Source organism: Amaranthus tricolor, chromosome 16, assembly GCF_026212465.1.
Source record: "Amaranthus tricolor cultivar Red isolate AtriRed21 chromosome 16, ASM2621246v1, whole genome shotgun sequence".
NCBI classification, from domain to species: Eukaryota; Viridiplantae; Streptophyta; class Magnoliopsida; order Caryophyllales; family Amaranthaceae; genus Amaranthus; species Amaranthus tricolor.
Window position 1 is genome coordinate 897,749 of NC_080062.1, and position 25,073 is coordinate 922,821.

General features: G+C 28.9%; 1 long non-coding RNA gene and 1 pseudogene across 1 annotated transcript; both read left to right on the forward strand.

Annotated features, from left to right (window-relative positions):
- The first annotated feature begins 512 nt into the window (after window positions 1-512).
- Window positions 513-5,953, forward strand: LOC130802204 (putative receptor-like protein kinase At5g39000; annotated as a pseudogene).
- Window positions 5,954-21,596: 15,643 nt separating this feature from the next.
- LOC130802210 (uncharacterized) lies at window positions 21,597-23,451 on the forward strand. Its single transcript, XR_009039745.1, has 2 exons — window positions 21,597-21,913; window positions 23,142-23,451. It is a non-coding gene; the product is annotated as an uncharacterized LOC130802210 (long non-coding RNA).
- The last annotated feature ends 1,622 nt before the right edge of the window (window positions 23,452-25,073 follow it).

Below are 25,073 nucleotides of genomic sequence, written 5' to 3' on the forward strand. Positions count from 1 at the left end.
TAAAGAATAGAGGAAGTACCAAATTTATTCTTGTTAAACCAACATTATATTTAATCAAAGAAAAAAACAAGTAAATTGATATTTTACAGAGAAATAAGAGAGAAATAGTTAAATATTTAGATAGAAAAAACATGTTTGATCTGTCCACTATCTCTTCCTTTCGGATTTCGAATTTGGGCGGTATATGGGCTAATGACCATAGCCTTAAGCCCATAACCATTTCGATAAAAATTTAAAAAAACTATGTGGTAACCGCAGGCTCCATTCTCCTGAGAGATTGTCTTTCAAATTCAGTACATTGAAACTTAATATTACTCTTACTATATTTTCCTTTATGGGCTGATCCAATCATAAATATTCTCTTAAAGAAAACGTTTCTCACTCAAAAGAATTTGTGATGTTATAATATTACAAAAAAATAAAAATTAAACAAATTTTAATTCACCAAACCAAAAGAGAAAATGACAAATTTAGTTGGAATAATAACTTTCAAGTGCTCAAATTGATATTTGTATCCAATTTGTCATGTAGAAGTAGAAGATAAAGTAAACGGTCAACATACATATTAGTGTTATACAAAATTATTACTCTCAAAATAATGCACCTCAAAAATCACATTTTTGAATTTAAATTGATTAGATAGAAATACTTTTATCCAAAATCATTTAATTTTCTATCTCCAATCTCCAATAATGTTCGTTCACCCTCAAATGCTCCTTACACTTCTTTCCTTCCTCTTCATCACAACACCAACAAATTCCATTACAACCCCATATAAACCACCCGACCACCTCCTCATCAACTTTGGCCTACCAAAAAATTCTCCACAACCCACCAGTAACTCCACTGCAAAACCAGTGGAGGCTAAAACTCCCTATAATATGGCCCGAATATTTCGGGCCACGACAACATATTCCATACCTGTTACTACGTGGGGGCCCAAACTAATCCGCCTCTACTTTCCACCCCTATCCATATCCTACGACATCATAGACACCAAATCGTCTTTTCTTTCGCTCACAATTAATGGGTTCAATATTTTGCGCAATTTTAGCGCGTTCGCTGTTACGACTAATGCGAACGCGCACGTCAACACCACCAGACGGTCTTGTAAGAGAGATTTACATCTCTTTAGACGAAGGAGACGGGCAAAGGGCGATAAACCTAACTTTCTCACCAAGTAACCCGGATGGGTTTGGGTTTATAAACGGGTTAGAGATTATATCTGTGCCGGATGGGTTGTATGTTAACCGTTCGTCATCCAATATGGTTCCATATCTTACGGGTGGGTTTCAAGATTATTTGAATAACCCGTTTAATTTTTCGGATTCAATAGCTATGGAAAATATTATCCGGCTGAACGTTGGTGGGTCGATCGTGGAGCCGCGTGATGATTCTGGACTTCGCCGGACTTGGTTCGGTAGAGACGATGACTACATGATGTAAGTTCAACAATATTTTTCAAATTTCCTGAATTTAATTTTAGACAATTGTCTTCTAATTTTCTTTGTTTCACTGATAAACTTAAACTATGTGGTGGATAGATAATTTTGGGTCACCAGGAAATATAAATTCTTTTGAATTCCCAAAAAGCATAGGAAGTAATTAATTTATTAGTGTCAAGTAAAAAAAGTTATCAATTACTTTCTTCGTTTCTTATCAAGTTTCCATAAGGAACATAAATGAAAATAAGAAAAATATAATATTTTATTAAATAATAATTTTAATTTAACGAAAAAAAGTAGGCACCATATATAATTATTAAAAAATTGAAATAAAGTCATTGAAAATATTATAAGGAGCATAATTAATAAAAAAAATATTTTTATAAAGTTAATGATAAATATGTAAGGATCATCAAAAATTTACAAATGTTAAAATAAAGTTAGTGGCTAGAAAATATGTGAGAATTCTAAGGATTATTATTAAAATATTAAAATAAGATTAAAAAGGTTATTTTTATTCGAAATTTATGATATAAAAATAAAAAAATTCTTTAAGTAAGGATAAAAATGCAATCATCATAGCTCTATACTTATGTGATGATTTCCATTTTCAGTATTCAACCAAAAGAAAAAGAAAAAAACAATTTCTAAGAATTTTTTTAAGTTATTAATTGTTTAAGAAATTAAAAATTTTATAGGAATTGAAGTATTTATTTCTTGGTAAATATTATTGACCAATATATCGATTGTAGCAGTGACATTTTTGACTTGTGTGCAGAGTTTGAATGTGTTTACTACATCAAACACTAATATGTACATATATACTTGTTTCTTCCCGTGTTTGCTAAGTTCAATGCGTTTATAAGATCGAGTTAAACATAATTAAAAATACAATAATATGATATTATATTGATATGTGTGGAGAGACGAATAAAATAAGATCTCAAATGATTATATATTTTTCTCATATAATAATCGCAATATGTAAGATACTATAGAATAAAGAACAATGTAAAATTATTCTATAAAGCATAAAAAAAAAAACTGAGGAAATATGCAATATAGAAGTATAATCACGTCTCTTCTCACTATAGGCTACAAGTGTGCATCATGCAATACAAGTCTTCCGTATATTTGAAGTATATAATCCCACTTTAAACGTTAGATGAATGAGATTCTAATTCTTAACATGACCTTTTGAAGTCATATCAAGTACTCAATTTATCCAAAAGGTTAATTAGATGATTAAGTGATAATTTAAAAGTGCAAATACAATTTTAAATTCGGAATAATAGCACTATACTACTTTTATGTGCTTAATTTTGAATTATTTATATAATATATATATATATATATATATATATATATATATATATATATATATATATATATATATATATATATATATATATATATATATATATTTATTTATTTATTTATTTATTTTTATTGATTATATTGAGTTGTACCTTAGCTTGTGTTGAGCACATGTAACTTTGCTATTGTATTTGGTTTCATTGGTCTCTTTCTTTGCAGTGCTCTTTTAATTTGAGCGTCGCTTTGACCGTATCCCTCTTGCCCTGTCTTCAGATGGGGTGTAGGTATGATTTGTCAGTCACGAACCCACAAATCCAGTCCTAAGTGGAATCTATCGTATATGATGGTAAATTGATTAATTTTATTTTTATGTTGTACATGATTAGTTATGGTCTAAACTACACAAACATCTACGACGATGCCAGAATCAATTATACAGTTGCAACACCATCGTATACGGCGCCAGAATTAGTGTACTTGACAATGAGGGAGATGGGACCATATGTTGGAGAATTGAAGAAAAACCAAAATTTGACATGGTTGTTCGAGGTCGATGTTGGATTTAATTATCTTGTGAGGCTCCATTTTTGCGAGTTAGATTCCAAAATCAACAACACTGGCCAAAGAGTTTTCCACGTTAGTATCAACAATCAAATGGGTGCACATGATATTGATGTTTTTACGCTAACTGGTGGCATTTTCATTCCAATGTATCGAGATATTGTTACGCTCTTTGAAGGTAGTGGTACCAACAAAGCTAGTGTCGAAACGAGAGGTCTTCTTTCAGTGACACTTACACCCAACCCTAACGCAATGTAAGTTAATCATTGTTTTTTATGGGTAAGAAATCGAGAATCCGGCCCCTGCATAGGAGGCTAGGAGTCAAGCATTGATTTTCCCCTGGGTTAAAAATTGAACGCCTATCACAAGAATGAATGGAAAGACTTTCTACAATACATTTGCATATATTTTAACCAAGTCAAACTTCGCCGTGTGTTTTTTTAATCTTTTGACCCAAAAACTTACATTTTTAGCCAATATGGGTTTAAAATCGCTATTTAAGATAGCAATTTTACGTGAAGTTTACTTTTCCAACTGTTTTTACCTGAAGCCCATTCCTCTATTTTTTTTTAAAATAAAGAATTTCTTTTTTTTAGTTTGTTTATTTTTCTTGCCACATTTTATTTTATGGAAGTGGTCCCACCACGGAAAATTTTGTCATATATAAATTTTTCCTTACTTTAAATTTAATCCAGATTTATGCAATATAAATGACTTTACAGTTTCTTAGTCTTTGTATTATATATGATTCATTATTGCAATTTCAAAAGAGCATATAGAGTAATTATTTGATTGATAGCAAGAATATTTTCCTTCCAAAAATACTTTAATTAATGACTTTTTCAAATTTGCATTGAAGTTGAAGCTTTTGTCTTGTTTTTCCAGATATGACGATCTCTTGCTCAATGGATTGGAGATTTTCAAGTTGAACTCTTCAAATGGTTCTCTTGCCGCACCAAATCCTAAGATCCCTATGAATTTAACATCTTTACAAGGCAATAATCGATCGTCGAATAGTTCTCATCATTTAATATCGATTATCGGAGGAATCCTTGGTGCTATTCTAGTAGTCGCACTCATATCATCAATATATTTCATAATCATTTTCCGAAGAAAAAAGGAGAAACAAAAATTCATGAAAACAATGAGCAAAGATGATACTAGCAAGCTTAAGTGGATTTCGCCGTTGGATGATTCTGGATCTAATGCAACTAGCGCTAGTGTGATTTCTTCTCTGCCATCCGATCTTTGTCGACGTTTCTCATTTGCGCAAGTTAGGGTTGCTACGAACGATTTCGACGACGATTTGATCATAGGAACCGGTGGGTTCGGTAAAGTTTACAAGGGTTCAATAGATGATGGAGCCACTATTGTGGCCATAAAACGTCTTACGACAACATCAAAGCAAGGCGCTCGCGAGTTTGAAACAGAAATCGAGATGCTATCGAGACTACGTCACGTACATTTGGTGTCCTTAATTGGATATTGTGACGAACACGGTGAAATGATCATAGTTTACGAGTATATGCCACGTGGCACTCTTCGAGATCACTTGTTGTACAAGAATCCCGAGAGAAGTGAGAACCATACACCATTGTCGTGGAAGCAACGACTTATGATTTGTCTTGGATCAGCTCGCGGTTTGCACTATCTTCACACGGGAGCTAAACAATTGATTATTCATCGAGATGTCAAGTCTACGAATATTCTTCTTGATGATAAGTGGACAGCCAAAGTCTCAGACTTTGGCCTTTCAAAGGTAGGACCCACTCCTGGTGATATGGGTCATACCCATGTTAGTACCGCTGTTAAAGGTAGTGTTGGATATTTAGATCCAGAGTACTATCGACGTCAACAATTGACAGAGAAATCAGATGTATACTCCTTTGGAGTTTTGTTGTTCGAGGTTTTATGTGCTCGAGTTGCGATGAACCCTAATCTACCCAAGCAACAAGTGAACTTAGCCGTGTGGGCTCGTTATAACTACAAAAATAAAACCCTCCACACAATTGTCGATCCAAATCTAACAGGGCAAATTGCACCCGAATGTCTAAGAAAATTTGGAGAAGTGGCAGAATTGTGTATACGAGAACATGGAAGTGATCGTCCTTCGATGGGGGACGTAGTTTGGGGCATTGAATTTGCCATACAACTACAAGAAACCGCGGAGAAAATTATGCAAAACAATTTAAGTGATGATCCTCAAGGAGAAATTTCAGATTCTACGATAAGTTTTAAACTTGATGGGGCAAATGCATTAGGTTCAATGTATATTGATAATGAATCGACCACATTAAATGATGATTTTTCTGATACTAACATGGTTGATATGGGCACAAAAAAGTTATTGGATAGTAGAACAACTACATTTATTAATTCATCGGAATCACCCATAATTGATATGAAGTCTGGTTCGGTTTTTTCTGAGATTATCGACCCAAAAGCCAGATGACTCGTACAAATTGTTGTATGAGACGATTTCTCTATAATATGTGTTTCATACGACACGAGAATATAAGATTTTTATTTCTCTTACAAGAGTATGTAAAAGAAATAAGAAAATATATCTTTTTTGTAAATTTTTTTTTTAAGAAAATCTAATAATTTATTGATAAAAATATCATACGACATCTACAACAGAGTAACAATCGATAAAATACATAATAATTTTAATCAAACAAACTTTTACTCCCTCCTACTCATCCTACTTGTCCCAATTACTTTTTGATTACTATTCACTAATCACTCTTAATTTGTATTTTTTTTCTTAATCTTTAACTTAAAATATAGTCAAGCGTGATTTTATTTCATTCGTTTCAATACAATGGTTATTAATATCAACTTTTCATAATTTTTAATTATGCACAATTAACGATATTAAAAGTTAAAATGTTGTCTCGACAAGTGTAAAAAAGGTAAATGGGACAAGTAAGTTGAATACGAGGGAGTATATAAAAAAAGTCATGATCATTTTAAAGGAGATCCAATAGTAAAGTCTTTCCTTTATCATCTTCATTCTAATGTTAAATAGTAGCCCCAAAATTTACAATGAAGGTTAGAATTTTTTGAGAGAAAAAAAGAGAAAGAAGAGAGCAAAAATTAGCAATTTATAAAAGTCTAGTTTTTTTCTACTTTGCCACATACATACATAACAAAATTCTTTTTTACTCTTCTCAAATAAAATTATAAAATTTTATATCAAATTTTAATTAATAATTCTCATTAATTTATATAAAAAAACATATTCATATTTAAATATTGATAAATTCATCTTGATATATATCTTTTAAACATTATTTATTATAACTTTTAAAAATTTACAATTAAATTTATTTAAGTTTTATATTTACATTAAAAATCTAAAAACAAAAATTACAAGAATAAAAGAAAATATAGCGATAAAAGTGAGAATACTTTTGGGAGAAACTTGTATACTAAGTAGACAAATTGGACCAAGTCAATTGGTGAGCGGCAAAATGAGACTTGAGACTTGAGACTTGAGAATTGACCCTTAAAGTTGTGCAAAATAAGAACAAATTTCATAAAGTTGAATTTTCTTCTATGCTAAAAACCATTTTGATAAATTGATTGATCATAGCTTTTGGTTTCTATTGGAAGATGGCAAATTAGGAGTCCATGGTTGGACCTGCCTAGGCTATGAACTAATTTATTTAAATAAAAATCTATTTGTTTTGAATTGTTTGAAGTATTATAACCTTTTTTATTCTAATGTAATAATACCTCATATGGTTTTTCACATTTTTTATACATCATTTTAATTTTTAATGTGTCGAAATGTGTTTGTCAAAAATTATAAAAAGTTAATGATAATAAAATATATATTGAGACGAATCAAACAAGATCACATACACTTATTAATATATTGAGAATAATAGCTACTCTTGTGAAAGACCGGCTCTCGATGAAACGATCTCAAAACAAGAAGCTTATTTATTAAAAATTGTAAATTGAGTTACTCAACTCATGATTGAAGAACGTCTCATAATAAGACCGTGTCACACAACAACTTGTGTGAGAATAAAATATAAACTAGAATAATTGGTAAATAGTATGAAAAAAAATAAATAAATCATATGATAAGAATAGGAAGGAGTAAAAAAAATGACAATTGAATTGGATCCACGTATATAAACAGATGAGCTTTGCACACCTTATACTAGTATAATGAGTCATCAAAAACGACTAAATTTACTTAAAGGCTAATAAGCAAAAAACATACTTCGTCCGTCTCTTTTGAGTGCCTATTTGTCTATACACACTATTCAATGTATCGTTTTAATTCATAATGTCTAAAATTATGGATAATAAAAATTATAAATTATTGATATTAATAAAATTTACATTAAGACTAATCAAGTAAGATCCAATATGTAAAATTTTTGCTGATATATTAAAAATAAAAATACAAGTTAAGAGTAATTTTTAATTTTTAATATAAAACATATAGAGTTAGGAGTCATATAATATACCCCAAACCAATCCTTGATTTGGCCTATGTGCATGATTTTGTATTTATAAAATGATAATCTTCTATTATCCTCGTATCGTATTATCATCTTTTTTATTTTCATAATTTGACTTTTCTTCTCTTCTTAAATATTCACACAGATACAAGCATGCTTTTAAATTAAAAATTTAGCTTCAACACCTTTTTTAATGGTGACCCTTAGCTTGATGTTAACTTTATAAACAATAGATGTAATCTAAGTGTTATTGCATAAACCCTTAGCTAAATTCTCCAAAAGCTTGCTTATCAATTGGTGAGAGAAGAATCGAACAATTAAAGTTTGGCTGAGGTAGAATGGCATAAACCCTACCGTATGTCATTAGGATCATTAGTATTCAAATTATTATATTGTTAACAGTATTAGTTTTAGTATATAGTACTTCCTCTGTTCCCCTATACTTGTTATATTTGACTTTTTATACAAATTAATGTGTTATTTTGATCATTTATATATTGAACTATATACAACTAAAAAATATAAAAAAAAATATTATGAAACTATGCGATTAGACGATTCAAACAAGATCTCACTTGACAATATATGTTTTTACACATTAACCGCAATATATAAAATAAACTTGAATGAGGAATAGTGTCATAAACCATTATGTAACTAGTATTTCAGAACGGAGGAAGTATTACTGTAATTAGCATCAACATATTATTAATGTTAGTAATAATATTAAGAAAAAATAACCGTGAATAATACGAATTTTTACTGATTTTCCTGCAATAATACGAACTTTCGATTAACCCTAAATAATACAAACTTTAATATGAATTTCCCTAGAGCATCTTTGACCTATTATTAACCTACAATTGTAGGTTAAGTTGCTCAAAAAAAAAAATAAAATACAAAAAATAAAATAAAAAGTACAAAAAAATGGAAAAAAAAAAATAATAAAGAACATGAATTCCTAATCCTCACCGTACCCCTTCCCTATCCCTAGCCCAACCTCCAGCTCCCATCCCCCACAGGTCACAACTACCATCGTTTCCCGCTCACTGTCACTCCCATTCCCTATCCACTTCCAGCCACCGCCATCTTCATCAAAATCCACCACCAAATTCAACTCCCCATCCTTTGCGCAGCCTCTATCCCCCTCTATTCTCAACCACCATCAAACCCTTCCCTCCACTCCACCACCACCAATCGGCCTCCCATAAACAGCGCCCTGTGCAGCCTTCCTCACCTCCTTTCCCCTGACGCGACCTCCACAAACAACCACCATAACCACCCACCCTAAATGTGAACCACCACCATAACCATCCCAAATTCAAACCAACATAATCTTTAATCTACCTTTCCACTGCCAAATTCGACCATCAAAATTGACCAACAAAATATTAATAATGTGTCTTTAATTACTAAATATATTATTATAAACCCCTAACTATTAAATATTAAAGCATCGTTTTTTCAATTTTTAGAATGGGGCCGGGGCACAGGCCCCTCTTGCCCATTATAGGGATAGAAAGTAATGTCACTAGGGCTAAGTAACAAAAGGTGACTTGAGAATGATCAATCAAATTGAATAGGCGTCATTACTAAATATCAAGAGTCAATATCAACACTTAAATTTGACCAACTTTTTATTAATTTTCTATTTCATAATCTATAATGGCCCTAAAGTAAATAAGAACAATTTTCATTAAGTTATGTTGAATTTTCTTCTACGCTAAAAAACTGTTTTGCTTAATTCATTGATCATAATGCTTTATAAAAACTTCGGTTATTTATTGCAAGATGGCAAACAACGGAAGATAATTCGTGACTGTTTAGGTTCTAAAAAAGTTAATTAATTTAAAATTTATTAATATTAAATTTTATAACATATCACAAATAAATATGAGTTATGACGTTGAGTTACTTCCGCACACAAATATCTAAAATTCAACCCAAGGCTACTAAATTTAATTAAAGGTTAAGCATAAATATATTTCATCATTTAATACCCATTATCGGATGAATCCTTGGTGCTATTCTAGTAGTCACACTCATATCATTAATATATTTCATAATCATTTTCTGAAGAAAAAAGAAGAAACAGAAATTCATGAAAACAATGAGCAAAGATGATACTAGCAAGCAAAAGTGGATTTTGCCGTTGGATGATTTTGGATCTAATGCAACTAACGCTAGTGTGATTTCTTCTTTGCCGTCCGATCTTTGTCGACGTTTCTCATTTGCGCAAGTTAGGGTTGCTACGAACGATTTCGACGACGATTTGATCATACGAACCGGTGGGTTCAGTAAAGTTTACAAGGGTTCAATAGATGATGGAGCCACTATTGTGGCCACGTCTTACGATAACATCGAAGCAAGGCGCTCGCGAGTTTGAAACAAAAATGGAGATGCTATCGAGACTACGTCACGTACATTAGGTGTCCTTGATCGGATATTGTGACGAACACGGTGAAACGATCATAGTTTACGAGTATATGCCACGTGGCACTCTTCGAGATCACTTGTTGTACAAGAATCCCGAGAGAAGCGAGAACCATACACTTATTAATATGAGAATTATAAAAAGTTAATGATCATCATTTTAATTTTTAATGTGTCGAAAAGTGTTTGTTAAAAATTATAAAAAGTTAATGATAATAAAATATACATTGAGACGAATCAAATAAGATCACATACACTTATTAATATATTGAGAATAATAGCTACTCTTGTGAAAGACCGGTTCTCGGTGAAACGATATCAAAACAAGAAGCTTATTTATTAAAAATTGTAAATTGAGTTATTCAACTCATGATTGAAGAACGTCTCACAATAAGACCGTGTCACACAACAATTTGTGTGAGAATAAAATATAAACTAGAATAATTGGTGAATAGTATGAAAAAAAAAAATAAATCATCTGATAAGAATAAGGAGTAAAAAAAATGAAAATTGAGTTGGATCCACGTATATATACAGATGAGCTTTGCACACCTTATACTAGTATAATGAGTCATCAAAAACGACTAAATTTACTTAAAGGCTAATCATCAAAAAACATACTTCCTCTATCTCTTTTGAGTGCCTATGTGATTATACACACTATTCAATTAATTCATAATGTCTAAAATTATGGATAATAAAAATTATAAAAAATTAATATTAATAAAATTTACATTAAAACTAATCAAGTAAGATCCAACTTGAAAATTTTTGTTAATATATTAAAAATAAAAATACAAATTAAGGGTAATTTTTAATTTTTAATGTAAAACATATAGAGTTACGAGTCATATAATATACCCCAAACCAATCCTTGATTGGGCCTATGTGCATGATTTTGTATTTACAATACTAGGTTTTTATACAATGTAAATATTTATGGGGGAATAAGTATTAAATTAAAAGAGAGTATTGTTAGAGCATAAAATGAAAAGATGTATAATTGTCCTCAATGTAATAAATGGTTATAAAGCGGTGGATGGAGAAAGACAAATTGAAAAATTAATCCTTTTATTTTGAGGGTAAAACATATTGAATATTTGTCCCCAAAATGAAATGATAACCTTCCATTATCCTCGTATCATATTATCATCTTTTTTGTTTTCATAATTTGACTTTTCTTCTCTTCTTAAATATTTACACAAATGCAAGCATGCTTTTAATAAAAAAATTTAAAATGGTGAGAGAAGAATCGAACAATTAAAGTTTGGCTGAGGTAGAATGGCATAAACCCTACCGTATGTCATTAGGATCATTAGTATTCAAATTATTATATTGTTAACAGTATTAGTTTTAGTATATAGTACTTTCTTTGTTCCGCTATACTTGTTATATTTGACTTTTTATATAATTTAATGTGTTATTTTGATCATTTATATATTGAACTATACACATCTAAAAAATATAAAAAAATTAATATTATGAAACTATGTAATTAGAAGATTCAAACAAGATCTCACCTGACAATATTTTTTTTTACACATTAGCCGCAATATATAAAATAAACTTGAATGATGAATAGTGTCAAAAACCGTTATGTAACTAGTATTTAAGAAAGGAGGAAGTATTATTGTAATTAGCATCAACATATTATTAATGTTAGTAATAATATTAAGAAAAAATAACCGTGTATAATATAAACTTTTACTGATTTTCCTGCAATAATACGAACTTTCGATTAACCCTAAATAATACAAACTTTAATATGAATTTCCCTGGAGCATCTTTAACCTATTATTAACCTACAATTGTAGGTTAAGTTGCTCAAAAAAAAAAAGAAAACACAAAAAATAAAATAAAAAGTACAAAAAAAGGGAAAAAAAAAAGTAAAGAACATGAATTCCTAATCTTCACCGTACCCCTTCCCTATCCCTAGCCAAACCTCCAGCCTCCATCCCCCACAGGCCACAACTACCACCGTTCCCCGCTCACTGTCACTCCCATTCCCCACTTCCAGCCACCACCATCTTCATCAAAATCCACCACCAAATCCAACTCCCCATCCTTTGCGCAGCCCCTATCCCCCTCTATTCTCAACCACCATCAAACCCTTCCCTCCACTCCACCACCACCAATCGGCCTCCCATAAACAGCGCCCTGTGCAGCCTTCCTCACCTCCTTTCCCTGACGCAACCTCCACAAACAACCACCATAACCACCCACCCTAAATGTGAATCACCACCATAACCATCCCAAATTCAAACCAACATAATCTTTAATCTACTTTTCCACTACCAAATTCGACCATCAAAATTGACCACCATTATTAAATTGGTGTTGCAGATATGAGTTGCTGAGCCTCGTTGGGTGGGGGCGCCGTCGCAGGGGAGGGGGAGGGGGTGGTGCACAGGTGGAGATTAAAGAGGGGATTGGAAATTATTTTTCTTTAAATAAAATTATCTTTTTTCTAGGGTAGAATTACCTGTTTTACAGGTTGCATGTGAATTTGAATGCTATGGGAAAACGTATGCCAAAGTTGGTATTATTTAAGGTTAATCAAAAGTTCGTATTATTATAGGAAAATTAATTAAAATTTATATTATTCACGGTAATTTTTTCTTAACTAAATAACAAAGAAAAATGTTTCCTTTTGATAAAAAAATTATTTTTAATATGAAATAGATATAATTATAAAAAGTAATAATAGTACTACTATAATTATTTGTATATTACTCCCTCTATTTTATATTGTTGGATACTTTTCAAATATTCCATGTATAAAGAGATAAAAAATGCTACTCATGATTTTTAATGGATATAAAAAAGTTAAAATATGGAGTATCAATGTGTAATCCTATTACATTTGTCACGATACATATGACATGTATTCTTTCCATTCCTTAATAAAAGTTTTCACAAGTAATGTTTACGAGAATTAGAAAAAATAAAATCTTTACTTTTTGAATATATTATTTTATTAAATAATAAATTTGATTGAAGGAAATTAGGACCATAAACATTTAAAAATTATTAAAAGAAAGTTAGTGGAAAAATATGGATACCACAACTAACAAAAAAATGTTTCAATAAAATTAGTTAAAAATATGTGGGAAGCATAAATAATATAAATATATTAAAATTAAATTAATGAAAAATATGTGGGGACCATATGTATTATTAAAATATTAAAAATAAGGATTATTTAAAAATGTCCAAATTTGTGATACAAATAGAAATATTCATTATGAAAACAACAAATAAAATATTTAAAAATGACAAATAAAAGTTTTTTGATAAACAAAGGGAATATTTCTTATAATTTGAATTTTTATAAGAAAAACTACTTAAAATGATCGATCATTTTACTGATTTCCCTACAATTTTACAAATTTTTTGCAACACACAAGCCATCATCATTGCTGAGAACCTTCACCCACCTCCGTCATCACTAAGAGTGCTTCCACCAAGCGCGAGCCAAGGCTAGAGGGCTTCGCCTTCACCACCAATTGCAACCATTATCACACTCTAATTCATCCACACGCGCTCCCCTTACTTCTTTCTTTCTTTTTCTTCCTCCTCCCAACTATTAACCCCATATTACTTCCCACCCGATCACATATTCATCAACTTTGGCCTACCAAAACATTCCACTCAGCCCACCGATGATGGAAGTTTTGACGAATGGCAGAGCGATCTAGAGTTCATCCTCACACCGTTACATACGACCACCATCAACACTGCCAAGGCAGATATTCCGGATCCGAATCGGAGTATTTACTAAAAGGATATCTGATTTTTAATTTTATATATATATATATATATATATATATATATATATATATATATATATATATATATATATATATATATATATATATATATATATATATATATATATATATATATATATATATATATATATATAAAACTTTGATTATATTATTGAGTATACTAATATTTATAATTCACCGGTACAACTAAGTTACATAATTAATTTATGTTAATTAAATTAGACTTTTGAAAATCTAACCATATTTTCAAAATGATTTTTTTTCAAACATTAAATAATAAGTTTCATTAAAGAAAGAAAGCGAAATGAGTTTAAATATTTATGTGTAAAAATCGCAAAATTTTTTTTAAAAGGCAAAAAAATAAAAATAAAATAAAATCGAATATCCAGTATCCGATTCGATAAATCAAATATATGAAATCTAGAAATCCATTTTAATCCGAATCGGAACAAACCAAATCATGATTTTCATTATTAGAAAAGTAGATTTTTGAATCCGAATAGATTCGGTATACGATTTTAAACACCCTTAATTAGCATTATGGCACGTATTATGATTATTTCTTAACCAGATCCAAAACAATCGTTTGGGTCATTCTCTGTCATACTAACAAAACTTAATTAAGTGAATGTGCTAAAAACATGGTAAATTGTAATAAGTTTAATTTTTATTACTACTATTTGGTACCAACAACCAACGGGTCGTAACTACAAATTCAAATTGTTAATAGTTCAATATTTCTACTAAATTTGGGTTGAAGTAAAATAATTGGTGGAATTTATGAACGTGTGCGAGGGCCTCTCGACGCGATCTGACTTGTTTATAATTTTTTTTTTACAAATTTTCATTGATATAGACATGTCATCAAATTGAGTATTAAAATGCATTATAACTTAATTACTTGTTTTTGTCAATAATATTTAAACAATTAATGATTATAAATCTATAATAATATATCATAATATATTAGGTTTTGTGGAAGACGATTAATAATTCTCATTAATGACAAAGGGTAAATATATATAGTACAAAAAAATCCCTTATTCAAGTGATATAATAATTACATAATATGTGTTCCTAAACTAATATCAAAACAACTAATTACGATTATTTAAGGAACGCAAAAACTTATTCAAGGGACCTTCCATATATATACCGGTCCAAAAGCCAAAAATTGAAAACCAAAAGTTATCTAAATTTCAAAAATTAAAGAATAAAAATTCAATTTTGACTTTAAAGATATCAATTTCTACTTAAAGTAAATCTTAAATAAATCAATTAAAATATAAAAAAATTAAATTATGAACTAAAAGTGATCAATTTTGACATTAAACTGATCAATTTCTACGTACTAGTTTATACCTTAAAGTAAAACTTTAAAGAGCTCAATTATATATAAAGTGATTCTTTAAATGATCAGTTACAACTTTTAAAAGATATTAATAAAAAAATTCAATTTTGATTAAAAGTGATCAATTTTTACATTAAAGTGATCAATTTCTTCATACAAGTTTATATCTCTAAATGAGTCAATTTTTTTAAAGTCTTCAATTTCAATGTTAAAGTGATCAATTTAGACCTTGAAGTGATCAATTATATATAAAATGAGCAATTAAATAATCAGTTATAACTTATAAAAGAAATCAATTATAAACTGAAATTGATTAATTACTATTGGTCTATTGGAAAAAAATATAATTAGGCTGATTGGACTATTGGACTATTGATCTCATATTGAGACGGTCACTCGCAAAATTAGTTGTTTAAGAAATGTACAATATGTTGATTGTTGGCAAGAATAATTCATAGCCCATTATTAGCTTGTTCTATTTTTATTTAAATAAAGGGTTCATTTAAAGCTCAATCCATTTAACACTAAAATTCGGGCCCCAAAGAGCCCTCAGTCCATTGCACAACTTTAGTTATGTGGTAGAAATTGATAAAAAATGATTAATTAGACTTAATATAAATAGAAAAAATTAATATTAATAATCCATCCTTTCACCTTTCCATTGTGAATAATTACACTTTTGAATTATTTTCTGATAAAAACTTATTAATTAGATTTAATAAATATTTGCTTATATTTGAAGAAATAATGTACAGTGAATAAAAATGGTTAGTAACTTTGATTTCGATTAATATTATTTTAGTGTTGTTGTACTTGATGAGTAATGGTCACAACTACTTCTCATCGATCTACAACGAAACCACAAACATCAATTACACAGTTACAACACTATCATTTACGGCGCCTAAGTTAGTCTACTTGACAATGAGGGTGATTGGGCCATATGTTTATACCACAAAAATCTTGGTTGCACGTTGTAGGACGTGAACACTGTCTAACCAAATTCAAGAGCATCTTCATCATTCTCGGTAAATTCATAATATCCTATCCATCTTTGCTCTATTTAAGAAGTTTTTGTTTTTCCTTTCAATTCTTGGGATACATACCCAAATTTAACATCATATCAGAATTTGTGCATGTTAAAGTATCTATTATTATTTACATACAAGTCGCCCAACATAAAAAAAGAGAGAGAAATCCTTAGCTAGCTTGCATGTGATATGCTACAAACAACGAACAACAGATTATTGATTACAAATTATGAAAACTACTAATAATTGATTACTAACTTAATTAAATTATGATTAATAACTTGATCACAAATTACTAATAACAAATAACAGCTCAGTTACGCCTATGATTAATAACTTAATTAATACAAACAAAAGATAAAGGTAAAGTTAGCACTGTTAAGTTCATTGCTATCATTGAGTTGATTTCGTGTCATATATTTAGATTGGATTAAAATTAAATGTTAATTTCATATTAATTTACACATAATTGTTAATTAAGTTTCAAAATCACATTAAAATTGAATTAAAATGGTCGGGTTTATTTTCAGTAATATAATTAATTACAACCATGCCGCACCCAATAGAGTATACTATAAATGGGTCTAACATATTCCAGTGTGGGGCCCTCCATTAGAAAATATGGCGTATCATTTACTCATAAGGAAAAATATACAAAAAAAAAATATTATAATTGAACATAACATGTTAAGGAATTTGTGAAATAACTAAAATTATTAAATATTTTATTATGAGGTGAGAATTAAAATCTTGTGTCATATGAATAAAAGGAAAAAATTTTAAATATACTAAACTAATTCATAATTTTTTATATTATATTAATCTTTCTGCATTATGATAAATCAAAATGACAAAAATAGTAGAGTATTTATTTAATTTAATAAGTAAAAGCATTAATTTGACTTGTGTTCAATTAATGTGTATCCATTAACTTCCACTAAAAACACCATTAACTTCCACTATGAACACTTTTATCCAAATGGACCCTCAAAGTAATTATGCAAGTTTAACTTTCTTCTTTTTCTTTCAATTCTTTTCTAAAAATAAATTAATTCAAGTATATAAATTTGAGATATATGTAACTTCCATTTGTTCATAAAAGTGAGGAAAACAAACATGAAAAATTTGGAGCTTTTATTTGTATTAACACTACTATTATTAAGCTTGAATGGCAAAAGTGCTAATAGTTGCATCCTAAACACACTTCATGTTCTAAGTCCAAGACCATTTTGCAGGACTAGCAATCGCCATCCTTTTTATACTAATTGCTTATGTGAAGTTACGAGTGGAAGGTGCAATGCTTACCGTAGATGTCCGCCGAGTATCTCTAGTTAGCGGTTGAGATGTTTATTCGGATCATCGGATCGATTTTTAGGTCAAATGTTTCGAATTGTTTCAAAATTAGTTCTTATATATATATATATATATATATATATATATATATATATATATATATATATATATATATATATATATATATATATATATATATATATATATATATATATATATATATATATATATATATATATATATATATATATATATATATATATATATATATATATATATATCCTTGTATGTGTTTACATAATTGTTAATATATTTTATATCTTTGATCAAATCAAGTTCAATTACAAGATCGAGTAAATTTCAAAGTCTTGAATTTGTTTTGAACACCTCTACTTAATGGTAAAAGACTTGTTTAAATTTAGTCCATAGTAGCATAGTGTACATCTTTTCATTTTAAGAGTAAAATTATAAATAAAGAAATATTAAGATTGATGTATGCTATGTCAGAACTTATTTTTAAATTATGCTAATTTCTTTTTTTTTTATATATAATTTTGTTGAGTTTGCTCTAAAAGACGGATTAGGAAAACAATTTTTGTTTGTACAAGAATAAGATTCAATTTGTTATCTAATTTCACCTGACCCCTTGATAAATCTCTCTTTTGGTGGATATTTAGAATATAATGGAGTATTGTTATTCATAGTATCTTCTACTATCTCTTTTATTTATTTTTATTTTTTTTTGAGAAAGTATTGCTAAAATTGTCAAATACTTCTACTATATATCCATGATAATATTCACAAATCACATTTCTCAACAATAAATTGATCATATATTTTCATTAGCTAGTCTTTTAGAGACGTATCTCAAACCCAGTTCATTAAAGATTAATACCTACTTACCGTATTCATAATGTCTACTTATATTATTATCATTAATGTTTACTTACCGTATCCTTAATGTCTATTTTCAATATCTTAAATGTTTACTTATATTATTCTTAATGCCTACTTATAATATTTTAAAAAATATATAATGATCCGGCCCAATTAGAGATGGTCTCTCACAAGAACTTTTGCATTTTCATTTAAGATAGTTTTGTTGTTAAATAAATATCATAACTAAATTAAATTAATTTAAACATTTATTTTTTCTTCAAACAATTAGTTTATTACAAATTAACTCTTTATATAGACATGTTTCAGTGTAAGACACTCTTATACAAGAATTTCTCTAAATTGATACATCATAATTATTCACTAACAAAAAAGGCAAATGGACCCGGAAAAATAGGGCAAAGTTTTTATTAAACTAACTCAATTTAATTAATCTCTTTTATATGTGTAATTTGTAAATTAATTAAGCCTAAATCATATACAAATACAAACCTTCAAATGACAACATTAAACACAATTTTGATCTCTTCGTGGTTTCCACTCCTCACCACCAATCATAACATCAATAAAACAAAGTTAAAAAGGAAGAAATGGACCATTCACGTAATGGCAAAAATTAATAGATTTAAAAAAATGATAATATAAAATATAATTTGCTTCAATGTTTACAATGTTCAAGTCAAATCACAAATTCTAATTATGTTAGGGGTCCAAAGTTTTAGGTTAGACCTTATCATGGGCGGCCGGCCCGACCCGGCTCGAAAAAGTAAGGGTTTGGGTACCAAAATATAGCCCGATGGGCGGGTTTGGGCAGAAAATAAGTGGCCCAAATTTTTTTGGACGGGTTAGGGATTGGTGTTTGGCCCGCTGGCCGGGCCGGCCCGGCCCGATTCGAAAGGAGCTAAGTTGGTCCAATTAGTTACATATTTTGATTATTTCATATGCTAACAATTTTTTTTCATATTGCATCAAGGTCGGTTTACTATTTTTAATGTTGAAGAGGAGGAAGAAGAGGTAGATCGTGAAGATGACGATTGTCAAATCACTAATTAGTTACATAATTTGATTATTTTGTATTTGTTTGTTTGAATTATTTGTAATTTGTGTTTTAAATTATGTATAATATGTAACAATTGTATTTGTTTATTTCAATTATTTGTAATTTTTATTTTTAATTATGTATAAATAATATATAACATAGGCCCGCAAGCCCGCATATTACGAGTTTGGGCAAGAACTTTTAGGCCCGCCCGCATCAATGGGCTGTTTTTTCCGCCCAGCCCGGTGTTTGATCACGTCTATTTTAGGTTAAAATGGTCGGATTTCTGTGATTTGACCGGTCTGAAAGCTATAAACATTGATACTTTAGTAACTGTGATTCGTAAAAAATTTAAACTTTAAAGCTGTAATTTGCAAATTATTACTTTTACAATATAAATATTTATTTTCAAATTTTTTATTATGCTAAATAATTGTCGGTAGAATTTTTTATTTGCTTGTGTTTCAACTACTACCCATTACCTTCCAACATGAACAATTAAAATAATAATGCAAGTTAGTCTAATTCATCCATTATTTATCCAATTCTACCAGAAATATTCCCACTCCATTATATAACTTTGAGATATTAATTTCATTTGAACATATACATATAATTAAAAATAAAAAAAAAACACCATGAATAACAAGAATATAGATTTGCACCTTTTCCTTGTATTTATGCTGCTAATATTCAGCTTTAATTGCTTTTGTGGGGTCACCAATGGAAGGTGTATCGCGTATAATAAATGTGCCGGCGCTACCTAAATCTGACGTATATTTTTAGTTTTTACGATGATAAAATTATGTATATTCGCTTTTTTCAAATTTTATATAAAAGTTTAATAATAATTAATTAAAATTAATTAATGAATTAAGAAAATTATATGTTATTAGCGAAATTTACTACAAATAATTATCGAATTGGCGACAACGCTTTTCGTCGCCATTTGATAGCTAAACGGTCAAAAAGTAGGCCGGGCGACCACATAGCGACCACTAGCCTCTTCGCTGTATATGTAAAAAAAATAAAAAAATAAAAGCTTTTATTTTTTTTAATTTTTTTTTAAATATACAGCGACGAATCTAGCGGTCGCTATGTGGTCGCCAAGGGCGACCAACCAACCCCCTCGCTGATTTTCCATTGTTATTTCGATAATTATTTGTAGTGATTGTTGTTTTATTTTAGTTATATATTTATATATCTTTGTGTATGTTTAAATTTTGGATTGAATTTAATTATACATTAATGTAATTGATGGTTGTATACCGAATAAATATAAAGTGTCTCGAGTACAAATTCTCATGGACTACTTTGCTCTTTTTTTTTTTTTTTTTATTGCAATATGTTTTGGAGTTTTGGCCTTAGATAATTTGTTTTTATATCAAAAAATTGATGTTAATATTGATACATGTAGAATCTTTAAAATGTGGAGTTGAGTTGAGTTTAGTGAATGTACATTCTAATTAGGGTTGAATATAGTTTAGTTAATAATTTAATACGCTATAGCTTAACCAAAAACTTTAGAGAGATGTTCTCAATTGTTATTCTCAATTTTGTGTTCTTGACCACTCTCACCATGATACTAGACCCATACAATTAATTAATTTATTTAATTAATATCACTTTAAGATTATAAGTAATAACTTTAAAACTATAAATGTAACCACTTCAAAATTGTAAATGGGTTATAATTAGTCAATTTAAAATTAATTAAGTAATAACTACTACTTCTGTTTTTTTTTTACTTTTCTCGTTTACTTTTTGCACAATTTTCAAAGTAAAATTTAAGTCTTAGTATCTCTTAATACACATAATAAAAAATTATAAAAAAATATAATAATAAAATATATATTAAGACGAATCTAAAAAGATCTCACATAAATATATTTTATTTTATAAATATGCCTCACATATCTTATCCTTACTTTACTGTGGACCCTCTATACAATAAATATGCATGTTACATTTTTTTTTCCTCCAATAAAGTAGTACGGATAATTATTCATAATTTCAATATATATTAATTCTATTTGCTATATAAGTTTGAGATATAAATTCCATTCAATCCCCAATCCCCAATCCCCATCAATTATTTAAAAAAAAACACTATGAAAAATAATAGTAAGAGTAAATTATTTCCTTCATTTATTTTTCTTTTATTTACATTGCTATTTTTGAGCTTCAATGTGGTTCATATTGAGGGCGAATGCTTGAAGGTCCCTGCTGCTGACAGTAAGAGACCAGTCTGCAAGAACGAAAAGCAAGTTGGTAATTGCTTGTGCAAGGTTACAGATAAACATTGCATTGTTTACAATAGATGTCCCCGCCTTCCAGTATACGCAATTTAAATTTATATGTCAATACTTTGTTAAAAATTATGTTTCTATTTTTGTAATTTCTTTTTAGTCCAAGTAGTCAGAGAATTTCTATAGACAAGCGTTTGATTCGAGAATTAATTGACTCAAAGTATTCTTGTCACAAGGATGAAATAAAAAGTATTTAATTATTAGGCTAATTTGTAATTCTCTAAGCTAATTCGGGAACTCTTATTTGTTTCTACACAAGGGTAAGGTTCGGTTCGGCTTAGTGAAATTATAGTTTATTCTCTCAACTATGAATTTGAGATTTCAATTATATATGTGTGTTTTCTGATTACTTTTACTTCGATTTAATCGTTGAGAAATAATGTTAAATCTTGTTATTAAATCATATATAGATGAGATGTTTTTAATAGTTGTATGTTAAATTAATTTGAAGTGCTTGATTGAATTTGATTATGCTCTAGCTCTTTCAATTTTGATTAAAGAATTTGTTTGATAAATGATTACTGGTAGGAGGTATTTGTTAAATTGATTAATTGAAAGTAATTTATAGCACTACAATAAAAGGTGGAGTTTTTAGACGCTTGAATTTCAATGCAATAAAAAGTGTCGGAAAAAACACAGAGTCTTTAGACGCTTATTTTTTGACGTACAAAACAGTTGATAATTGCACAGCTTCAGTAGTCGAAAATCCAAAAAAATTTAAGCGAAAGGAAGAGCGGGTTCTACCCCGCCTGAACAAAAACAAAATGGCGTCATAGCTTAAACAAAAACCCTAGCCGCTTAAAAGATAATTTCAATTCATTTTTTCATTATCCTCGCCGCCGTCACCATCTCATCCTGGCCGTCAGATTTTTATAATTTTGTTGAGCTAATATTGTGTTTATCTAATTTTTTTTTTTTTTTTTGTTATCATATGCTTTTGTGAATGATTTTAGTTTTGTATATTTGATGGCATGATGGTGGTTTGACTTTAATTTTTCCTACTCGGTAAATAATAAGAATCATTATTATTTTTATCATCCATTAAATCTTTTTCATATTACTTTTAGTGTTTGTAGTAGAAGTGTAATTACGAGTTTTTTAATGTTATGTTTTGCTTGTAGTTGGATAAAGTAGACCCTTCATTCTTTTAGTTTTTGCTAAAGTTGTGCATTTTGTTTGATGTGTTGCAGATTTTTGCTGTTGATGTTCATATTATGACCAAGAAATCATCTTTTGTGAAGGTCTTGACGCTAAAGTGAAAATTGCAACATAATGAAAACAATTTTGCAGGCCTTTAACTTTTGACAAACTTTTAACTTTATTGATTTTGCACTCTTTAACATCAACGAGTGTATGTAAATATTAAAATTAGGTATTTTTGTTGGTTGGACTTTTCTAACCAAGTTACGAAAACTTAAGATCAAAGCTCCATCAACGAATGTGTGTACGTATATGAATATCGAATTCTAATACTTTTTTAGATATGATGATTTGGTATGATGTTTGTTGGTTATTATGTATGTTTAATGAATTTTATATAGTATGGAAAAGGCTAATATATATTGGGGTGATGATAAGTTGTCAAAAGTAAATACATTTTCAACGCATGTAAATGTCTAAAACATAAATCTAGATATCAATGGTTCATTCTCTTTTGACGTATAAAAGCGTCTAAAATATTAACCATTTTCCACATGATAAAGCGTCTAAAATATTTGCATTATCCACTCTTATTAGGGTCTAAAAGGTTTTCTTTTTCACGTTTTAAAGCGTCTAAAAACATAAAATTGCATTATGATTTTAAGCGCGAAATTTTTTCCCCACAGCAAAAGGTGTCGAAAACCACTTTTATTATCCACGAAAATAACCGTCGAAAAAAAAGCGTCAAAAATTTGTAACCTACTTTTTTTAGACGCTCCCTCAACCATTGAACGTTTTTAAGCGTCGAAAAAACCATCATATTTCCGTCAAAAAACTCCGTGTTTTTTTATAGTGTATGCTAACTGTTTATGTCAGTTATTTAGAAAATTGTATTATATTAATATTATTATCAATTAGCTCTAAAAGTCAAATACTATAAAATCACACTTTTGAATGATTTAAATAAAAGGATTTATTTTAAAAAATTATCATTAATTACCCTCAACATTCCACCAAATTTGGACCAATTTCTTTGAAATTTCAACGAGAATATATAGTACAAAATGGGATGGATGGAGTAATTTAATTATGTAGATATTAATAGAAGATAGAATGAAAAGTGTGACATCTCAAAATGATGGGAAGTAAAGACAGCTGGACCCAAATCAAAATGATTGCTGGTGAAAAATTAATATGACTTTTATATTAGAAGAGTACTTAACGAGTGTAATTTTATTATTTTGAAATTAATTTTCCTAATAATAGATTTATAATCATCATATTATGCTTATGGCGACAACAGAAATTGCGACATGTATATTTAACACAATTAAACTAATAAAAATATATTTCATAATTTAAAAAAGCTATCTATATGCAATTTCATTCAAATCCCATGGTGTAATGTAAAAATTTATTACCTTAGTAGAAAATTACACTTTTTACAATAATTCATTTTGAATTTCACCCACGTGATCTTGTTAATCTTGATTTGGTGAAAAGAATTTTAAAACTTAATTTCAATAATTCTAAGGTCTAGGTGTTTGGGGTGAATTTTGATGACTAAGTTAATGACATAAAAGAGTATTTTTTGTTGTTTTTTTTAAAATTAAATATAAATTTACGCAAATAATGTGTGCACCTCGACTAAAACCCCTTTTTGATATACTATTTTTATTAGTTTTTATACATAGCGGTTAATACAACTATAAATAGTAATTATGTTTTTATTGCTGCTGAAACTGCTATAGATAACAAATTCATTTATAGCGGTTTTAAAGAACTGTAGATCAAACATAAAATATAAGTCTCTTTGGTGTAGTGTTTATTTAACTGACCACTTTAAGATTGTAAATAATCACTTTAAAAACACTATAAAAACATATCACATTAAGACTATAAAAAGTAATCACTTTAAAACTGTAAATAATCATTTTATGATTATAACTAATTTATTTATGATCCTATTAATTACTATATAC